Below are 10,459 nucleotides of genomic sequence, written 5' to 3' on the forward strand. Positions count from 1 at the left end.
TGATGAAAGTGAAAAAGGAGAGTGAAAAAGTTGGCTTAAAGCTCAACATTAAGAAAACTAAGATCATGGCATCCAGTCCCATCACTTCACAGCAAGTAGATGGAGAAACAGTGGAAACAGTGGCAGACTTTATTTTGGGGGGCTCCAAAATCACTGCAGATGGTTGCTGCAGCCATGAAATTAAAAGACGCTTACTCCTTAGAAGGAAAGTTATGACCAACCTAGACAGCATATTAAAAAGCAGAGACATTACTTTGCCAACAAAGGTCTGTCTCGTCAAGGCTATGGTTTTTCTAGCAGTCATGTATGGATGTGAGAGTTGGACTATAAAGAAAGCTGAGCGCTGAAGAACTGATGCTTTTGAACTGTGGTGTTGGAGAAGACTCTTGAGAGTCCCTTGGACTGCAAGGAGATCCAACCTAAAGGAAATCAGTCCTGAATATTCATTGGAAGGACTGATGTTGAAGCTGAAACTCCAATACTTTGGCCACCTGATGCAAAGAGCTGACTTATTTGAAAAGACCCTGATGCTGGGAAAGGTTGAAGGCAGGAGGAGAAGGGGACAATAGAGGATGAGATGGTTGGATGGCATCACTGACTCAATAGACATGGATTTGGGTAGACTCCGGGAGTTGGTGATGGACAGGGAGGCCTGGTTCATGGGGTTGCAAAGAGTCGGACATGACTGAGCGACTGAACTGACTGACTGATAAACATCCCAAATATCTTATCACCAATAAAATTAAATGGTGATATAATTCAAACAATGAAATGGTATAAGCTAGAATTAGGCACAAAAATATAGATGAATTTTACAAACAAAAAAGTAAGAAACATTACAATACATATCACTACTTGGCAACCACCACAGTGGTAATTGTTTGAGGCAAGAATGATAGACGAATGCTAAAACTAACAGGCAGTAGTTTGTTGCGAAACAGGCTTGTGCATAGTCTCAAAGTCCCTTCCAAGTAGACGTATTACTTTTCCCTCACAATTAACAACTTTAGAGTGGAGAATCTTGGCAGATGTCACCTTAACCATGTGATCAAAATTAGTATCAGTTGGACTTTCCTGGCAGTTCCGTGGTTAAGACCATGTGCTTTCACTGCAGGGGAATAGGTTCAATTCCTGGTGGGGAAACTAAGATTCCTCAAGCTACACAGTGTGACCAAAAAAAAAAAAAAAAAAAATAACATCAGTGATGGGACATGTAGATACCATGTGCTTCCTGACAGCATCATTTCTGGATATGACATTCCTGCCAAAAATGTATTACCTGAATGCAATTATGAGGAAATACCAGGCAAACTCATTCTGAGGGACTTTGTACATAGTAAGTAACATGTAATCTTCAAAAGTGTCAAGATATGAAACATAAAGACAGACTAAAGAATTCTTCTAGATTAATGGAGACTAAATTGATAAGGAAAGGCAATGTGTGATGCTGGATTGGATCCTGGTCTAGAAGGTTTTTTTGTTTTTGCTTTTTTAAAAAAATATTATTTTCCTGTAAAGCACATTCTTGAGACAATGGCAAAATTTGAATAAGGTCAACAGATTAAAAATGCTGTCAATATTAATTTCTTGATTTTGGTTTAAAAACTGTCCCATGATAGAAGAGAATAGGCTTATTTATAGGAAGAACAAGTATTGAGGTGTAAAGGGACATTATATCTGCAGTTTGTTCTGGAACAGTTAGTTCTGAAAAAAAAAAAATACTTATGTGTGTGGAGAGAAAGAAAATTCTAACACATATCTTTAATTTATAAAATTAGTATGTTTTAATTTATCAATTTTATAAAATGAATGTTTATAATATGACTAAATGTTATTAGTCATTATATTTCATTTTTAAAATATTTTGGTGAATTGATAATTAGGTTAATTAGGTTAGTCAGCTTATAGTTTATCTAGAGAGTTAACCTAGAGCCAGATGTGAGAGAGAACAAAAGTCATGGTTACCCAGACCAAAGTAAAAGACAACTGCAATGTCAGAGATATCCATTATCTTTACAAGGTGGGGGCAGCATCACTGACTCAATGGACATGAATTTGAGCAAATTCTGGGAGATGGTGAAGGACAGGGTAACCTGGCATGCTGTCATCTATGTTGCTGCAAAGAGTCAGACATGACTGAGCAACTGAAGAACAATAACAAAAAGCAAATGTGGGTCAAGCTCAGCTGAGATAAAAACCCCCCTGTTACATTGCCTTGTTCAGCTTCTAGAAAACTACATCTTGCAAACTTCACCAAGTCTCTTAGATTAGTCCTGCTCTCAGTCACTCAGTCATGTCTGACCCTGCGACCCCATGGACTGCAGCACACCAGGCTTCACTGTGCATTACCAACTCCCAGAATTTGCTCAAACTCATGTCCATTGAGTTGGTGATGCCATCAACCATCTCATTCTCTGTCGTTCTTTCTGCTCCTGCCCTCAATGTTTCCCAGAATCAGGGTCTTTTCCAATGAGTCAGCTCTTCACATCAGGTGGCCAAAGTATTGGAGCTTCAGCTTCAGCATCAGTCCTTCCAGTGGTTATTCAGGACTGATTTCCTTTAAGATTGACTGCTTTGATCTCCTCGCAATCCAAGGGACTCTCAAGAGTCTTCTCCAGCACCATAGTTAGAAAGCTATTCTTTGGTGCTCAGCTTTCTTTATGGTCCAACTCTCACATCTGCACACGACTACTGGGAAAACCATAGTCATGTTTGACTATATGGACCTTTGTTAAGCCCACTAAAAAGAACATGATAGTTCCTTGGGGGTCTGGTGATTAAGGCTCTGAGTTTCCAATGCAGGGCACACAGGTTCGATTCCTGGTCGGGAAACTAAGACTCCACATGCCATGTGGCAATAGCCAAAAAAAAATTAAAGAAGAATAAGACAGAAGTTGTCCTTGCTTTAGGGGACACTATTTATGAGGTTTGTGCAGATGGAGATAATACTGAAGGGAGTTCGAATTCTCATAGCTTTCCCTGCTGTTCTACTCCATCTTCATGTATAATCTCTTCCTTTTGAAGATCATGTCATCCAGCCAGGAGACCCTATTCTCCACCTCACCCTATCAGTCAGCAACCTTCCAGCCATTCCTGCATGTTAACTTATGGTTTGGACACATAGACTTGTATCTTTCTTTCCATCAGCCCAGCTAGCTTAAGCACATATGCCTCTTCTTCCCTCCCTTTCTTCAACTTGAATCACCTTTGAATCTGTAACAGCTTCCACCTGCGACAGAGAAAGGGAGCTTCCCCAGGTGTGGACCTGCTTCATCTCTGAAAGTCCCACTCTAGGATTCAGTTCTCTGATTTGGAACCTTAACCCCTTCCAGCTTTCTTTCATTTCCTCAGTTCTTCCATGTCTAAACACAAAATCCTATTAAATTTTTTTTAAACCCATCTTGAGTTCCTAACTAACTAATCTTGGATCTTGGCTTTAAGATCATTTAATCTGGGTGGAGTTGTGGAGTAGTGTCACAAACTAGAAGGCCTCAAAAAAATCAAGTGATACAGACCCAGTGTCTTAATCTGCTTAGGCTGCCATGTCAAATATCATAGGCTGGATGGCTTAAACAACAGAAACTTATTTACTCTCAGTTCTGGAGGCTGGAAAATCCAAGATCAAGATTCTGATATGTTTTGTTTCTGGTGAGGACTCTCTCCCTGGCTTGTGGATGGCACCTTCCTGCTATGTCTTCACAAGGAATGGGAAGGGAAATGAAGGGAAAGAGAGAGAGGGAGAGACAGAGTGTGTGCTCTGGTGTTTCTTCTTATAAGGATTCTAAACCTATGGGATCAGGGACCTACCTTTATGACTTCATTTAACCTGAATTATTTCCAAAGAGACTCTGTCTCCAAATGCAGTCACCATGGGGGTTGGGGCTTCACCATGAATCTTGGAGAGATGCAATTCAATCCATAGCACCTAGGTATTAAAGATGTTACAGGGGAATTTCCTGGTGGTCTAGTGGTTAAGAATCTGCCTGCTAATGCAGCAGACACAGATTCGATCCCTGATCCAGAAAGATCCCACATGCCTCGGGGCAACTACTGAGCCTGCATCTAGAGCTCTCAGAGCCCACACTTCTAGAGCTGGTGCTCTGCAACAGGAGAAGTCACCGCAGTGAGAAGCCTGTACACCACAACTAGAGAAAGACAGCATGCAACACTCAGCACAGCCAAAAATAAAGAAATAAATAAAAATTTAAAAATAATTAAAAAAAAATGTTCCAGGGGGTGGTAGGGACTGTGACAAACTAGAGAAGTATAAGCCTGGTCTATAGTTGTCACTCAAACCTGGAAGATGCTGCCAAATAGCCAAGGCCCTTGATAATAACTATGCCATGGAATGCTTTGACAATCTCGCTAGGCCTATGAAACTCTTCTTAAACTGACATTTTAGATGCATAAAATATTTTAGAATAAATACATGAAACAAAATCTGAATAGAAGAAAATTGTCAATTCAGTAAGGAGCATCTAGTGAAAACTCACAGCTAACAGTATACTTCGTGGTGAAAGACTAAACATTTTTCTTCTAAATCCAGGTACAAAACAAAGCTGCCCACTCTTACCACTTCTATTCTATATTGTACTGGAATTCCCATTCAGGGCAATTGACGTGAAAGAGAATGAAAAGGCATCCAAGTTGGAAAGAAGGAGGTAACATTATCTTTATTTGCAGATGACATGGAGGAAATCCTAGACCTGCTAGAACTAATAAACAAGTTTAGCCAGATAGTGGGATATCAGATTCATATACAAAAATCAATTCTGTTTCTATGCACTAGCAATGAAAATCTGGAAATGAAATTAAGAAAACAATTTCATTTATAGTAGCAGCAAACAACGGCAACGAACCTTAGGAAATAAATTTAACCAAAGAAGTGTTAGATTTATTCACTGAAAACTACAAAATATCAGCAAAGATGGCAGTAGAAAACTCTAACAGTTTGATCCTCCACAAGAGCAGTGAACAAACTGGCAGAAATTTTCAGATTCAACCTCATTGGAACTCTGAAAACTAAAAGTTTACAGCAACCAAGGGAGTGAGTAATCAAGAAAAAACCAGAGGGATCTTGGTAAGAGAGTTTCGTGGTGTTTCAACTTACTCTAGTCCTGTCTTTCTCCAGCTCAGCATGGGTCTGGAAACAACGGCTTGCATTCCCAATAGAGGTTCCTAGTACCAAAAGGAGAAAAATGAAACTTCTCAGAGAACTGTGGTTGTGGGACTGACCTGGTGGTCCAGTGGTTAAGACTCCACACTCCCAATTCAGGAGGCCCGAGTTTGACCCCTGGTCAGGGAACTAGATCCCACAGGCCACAGTAAGGACCTGGAACAACCAAACAAATATATAATTTTTTTAAAAGCTCAATTTAAAAAAAAAGACTCAAAACAAAACAAAACAAAAGACTCCACACTTCCATTACAGGGGGTGTGGGTTCAATCCCTGGTCAGGGAACTAACATCCCATGTGCTGTGTTGTAAGGTCAAAAAATAGATAAATAGAGAATTGGTTTTTAAAAATTATATATATATATATATATATATATATATATATATATATAAACTGTGGTTGTTTGTTTTTTAATTTTTATTGTAGCATAGTCAATTTACAATGTTGTGTTACTTTCTAATGTACAGCAAAGTGATTCAGTTATACATATACATATAGCCACTTTTTTTTAGATTTTTTTTTTAGATTTCCCATATAGGTCATTATTAGGGTATTGAATAGAGTTCCCTGTGCTATGTAATAGGTCTTTATTAGTTACCTATTTTATATATAGTAGTGCATATATGTTAATCCCAATCTCCCAATTTATCCTTCCCTCCTTCACCCCACCTCCCACCCCGGTAACCATAAGATTATTTCCTACATTTGTAACTCTGTTTGGTTGTCTGCCCAGTGACTCAGTGAAGGACTAGCTCACAGGGCTTGCCTTTATTTCTCTAACTCAGAACTCTCCCAAAGTGGAAGCAGCGATCCCGGAGATGTTAGCCAAAAACATTTAAAGACAAATGGATTAGCTTCTGCCACCCAGGTCAAATGACAACCCAGGACAAATAAGACATTATTTTATTTCAGGTCCTTGTGATTTCTCAGGGGGTTTCTGTAGCAGCCTCCGAACTGTTCTCCTGGGATTCCAGCCTTGTCTCTCTGAACAATTTTTCATATGGCATCCAAAGTGATTTTTCTAAAAATGTAAATGTGACTGTATATCTTGCAAGCTTAAACTCTTCAAAAGCTCTCCATGTGGGCCCCTGCACAAGGATGACATGCAAATTTGCAAAAGGCTTCCATATTTTTTAAAAAGTATATATATATATATATCTTCACTTTAATATATGCATTATATATAAATAATAAATATATATGTAAATATATTCAGGGGTTCCCAGGTGGCTCAGTGATAAAGAATCCTCCTGCCAATGCAGTAGACACAGGAGATGCAGTTTCGATCCGTGGGTCGGGAAGATACCCTGGAGGAGGATATGGCAACCCACTCCAATATTCTTGCCTGGAAAACCCCATGGACAGAGGAGCCTGGTGGGCTACAGTCCATGGGGTTGCAAAGAGTTGGACATGACTGAGCACACACACACAAACACGTATGTGCTACTGAATCACTTTGCTGTACCACAGAAATCAACACAACATTGTAAATCAACTATATTTCAATAAAATAAATTTTCATAAAAAGCTCTCCATGCACCCAAGGGTATACACCTCTCAGTATAAGGTTCAAGGCTATCTGGCTATCTGCAGGTTGATCATGTCTTCTCCAGATCAGTGGTTCTCAGAATGTGGCCTTCAGACTGACCACACTGGTCACTTCTGTCCACTAAATCAGAATCTCTGGGGATAGAGCCCAGGAGGCTGTTTTATCAAGAGTGGATTCAATGAACGTGGAAGTTTGAGACCACCATCCCAGATTAATGAAAGTCTTTGGGCTTTCTTCTCGGACCCCAAGCTTCAGCCGGACTGAACCATCAGCTTCTGGAGAGTGGTTGCTGTCGCTCCTCTTGGGGGCTTCGCTCTCCTGTGCTGTTCCGCTGTGCTTCCCCCGCCTCCCGTAGATGCTTTCCTCCGTCTCAGCCTTTATTCCATTGTAAGGCTTTTGTCTGTTTTTGTCTGTCTTCCCGACTGCCATGGAAACTTTGAAGGCAAAGACACCACCTTAATCATCATCGCATCTTTAGGGTCTTGCCAGGAGCTCAGTAACTATTTTCTTAATGACTTGAGTTTGAGAGGGAGAGAAACCTAATTGCTAAAAGCAGGGAGCATTCAGCTACTGAGATTCATGAGGGAGAACCAGTGTCCTGTGCTATTACTTAAGAATAAATAGAGTTAACATATACCTACTAGCATTTTATTCCAGCCCTTCTGAATATCACTGCCCAGTGATCTCTTAAGCAAGTTGATGACAGTGGGAAGGAAAGAAAGTGATAAACAGTGATATTGTGAAGAAAATCAATACCAATGAATGGATATGAGAGCAGTGCTTACAACTCAGGATCTCATCTCTTCTCATATTTTAATCTAGAAGGCCAGAGTCCTAAGGAATGAACAATAACAATGATAGCATCAGTCCAGCTTTATTGAGCATCTACTCTGTGCAAGACTTTACCTGGGTTAATATTCACAACAACCCTAGGAGGTAGGTATTATTATTGAGAAAACAGAGTCATTAAATATTTGCTTAAGATCTTATATACTGAAACCACTGTTACTGGTACTTACTGTTCATGAGTTACATGGCCCCAAATTACATCCCTTCCCCTAATCTTCACAGGTTGACCATGCACATGAGACCTATAGGTACAGGTAAACAAATCACGCAAACTCAAGGGACAGGTCTTTTGGAAAATGGTTTGGGTGTATCATCTTTGACTAGAACACACAAGTTGTTATTATAATATCTCAGCGCAATTATTGGGGCAATAAGTAAAAATGGGGGAGGGGGGCCTTCCCTGGCAGCCCTGTGGTTGAGACTCTGAGCTTCCATTGCAGCGGGCAGGGGTTTGATCCCTGGTTGTGGAACTAAGTTCCCACATGCTATAGCCAAAACAAACAAACAAAAACTGGGGGACAGAATTTGCTTGCCCTCCTAACATGTGCACCCGTGGTCACAGGAACCGCCATTACTCTGTCATCACAGTGTGTTGTAATTACTTGATGTAACTGGAATTCAGTTTTCCTGTTCATGGCTGCCATTCCTGTATAGCACCTGCCTCATGGTTATTGCTGTTCAGTCACTAAGCCATGTCCGACTCTTTGCAACCGCATGGACTGCATCATGCTGGGTTTCTTTTTTTTTTTTCATTTATTTTTATTAGTTGGAGGCTAATTACTTTACAATATTGTAGTGGGTTTTGTCATACATTGACATGAATCAGCCATGGAGTTACATGTATTCCCTATCCCGATCCCCCCTCCCACCTCCCTCTCCACCCGATCCCTCTGGGTCTTCCCAGTGCACCAGGCCCGAGCACTTGTCTCATGTATCCAGCCTGGGCTGGTGATCTGTTTCACCCGAGATAATATACATGTTTCGGTGCTGTTCTCTCAAAACATCCCACCCTCGCCTTCGCTCACACAGTCCAAAAGTCTGTTCTGTACATCTGTGTCTCTTTTTCTGTTTTGCATATAGGGTTATCATTACCATCTTTCTAAATTCCATATATATGTGTTAGTATACTGTAATGGTCTTTATCTTTCTGGCTTACTTCACTCTGTATAATGGGCTCCAGTTTCATCCATCTCATTAGAACTGATTCAAATGAATTCTTTTTAATGGCTGAGTAATATTCCATGGTGCATGCTGGGTTTCTTGGTCCTTCACTATCTCCTGGAGTTTGCTCAAACTCATGACCATTGAGTCGATGATGCCATTCAACCATCTCATCCTCTGTCGCCCCCTTCTCCTCCTGTCTTCTCTCACCAACCAAGCCCATTTGGGACTAACACAAGCTCCTTAACCTCATCTGGTCTGTCTGATCACCAAGATTTTCTCTAGTTTCTCTGTAAAGTACCACGCAGGGTCTATGAATGGAAACAAACAAGTGCAAGTTTAGTTTAGCTACTGTAGTTACTGTCATTTCTTTGGAATGGTCACATCAGACATCTGTGCATCTGATTGAGAAAAAAGAACTTAAAACTGATGTTACCCCTTTTAAATTTTAAAGAAATATCCTTGGCCAACAATTATTTATTTAGGCTTCTGTGCCTGGGAGTGCATTGTGTAAAAGAAAATGTAGAAGGTGTCTAAAATATTTAATTTCTTTTTTTGATAAAAGAAACTTCGACATGGTTCAAAAGTTTGAAGAGAGAAAAATTCCCCTCTCACCTCATCTTCCAGTTGCTTGTTTCCCCTCCTTGAAAACAACCAGTATTATTTAAGAGGTCACAACTTCTCCCAGAAACATGTTTTAAATGTATGCAAGTACATATGTGACTCCTTAGGTGGCTCAGATGGTAAAGAGTTTGCCTGCAATGCAGGAGACCTGGGTTCGGTTCCTGAATCGGGAAGATCCCCTGGAGAAGGAAATGGCAACCCACTCCAGTACTCTTGCCTGGAGAATCCCATGGACAGAGGAGCCTGGCAGGCTACAGTCTATGGGGTTGCAAAGAGTTGGACATGACTGAGTGACTTCATTTTCACTTTTCAATACATACGTAAGACATTTTTTCTTTCCTTCTTTAAATAAATGAAAGCATATCAGAGACATTGTTTGACATATTATCTGTTTTGTTTTTTCACTTACTATATTTTTCGACCACTCTCATGTATTTATGTATGTGTAGTATATGAAAGACTTCCTCTTTCTTCTTTAATGGCTGGATACTCTTCTACTGTCTATTTGATAACAGCAACACAGCACTAATGATAATATTAAATATATAGTGTTAGTGGCTCAGTCATATCTGACTCTTTATGACCCCATGGACTGTAGCCTGTTAGGCTCCTCTGTCCATGGGATTCTCCAGGCAAGAATACCAGAGTAGGTAGCCGTTCCCTTCTCCAGGGGATCTTTCTGACCTAGGTATCAAACCTAGGTCTCCTGTAATGCAGGCTAATTCTTTACCATCTGAGCCACCATGGAAGTCCAGAAATATATAGGAGCTAAACTCTAAGAGTTTTATTTATATTAGCATATTTAATCCTCTCAACAATAGTATGAACTAGGTATGATTATTCTTCCCATTTTGCAGAGATGAAAAACTGAGGCTCTGAGTGTTTAAATAACTTGCCTAATGCCACAAAATTCATAAATGATGACCAAGACAAGCTATCTAATTTGAGAGGCCTGGTGCAAAATGAAAATGTGAGTCCCTTATTCAGAAAACAGGGGAGAAAGTACCATTAATGTTACTAAAGATAAAGTAGACCTTTCTTTCATGGTCTCTGTCTTGACTTGCCATGCTGCTTTTTATTTGCTGTTCAATGTCTAAGTA

Source organism: Odocoileus virginianus, chromosome 17 (genome assembly GCF_023699985.2).
Source record: "Odocoileus virginianus isolate 20LAN1187 ecotype Illinois chromosome 17, Ovbor_1.2, whole genome shotgun sequence".
Taxonomy (NCBI): Eukaryota; Metazoa; Chordata; class Mammalia; order Artiodactyla; family Cervidae; genus Odocoileus; species Odocoileus virginianus.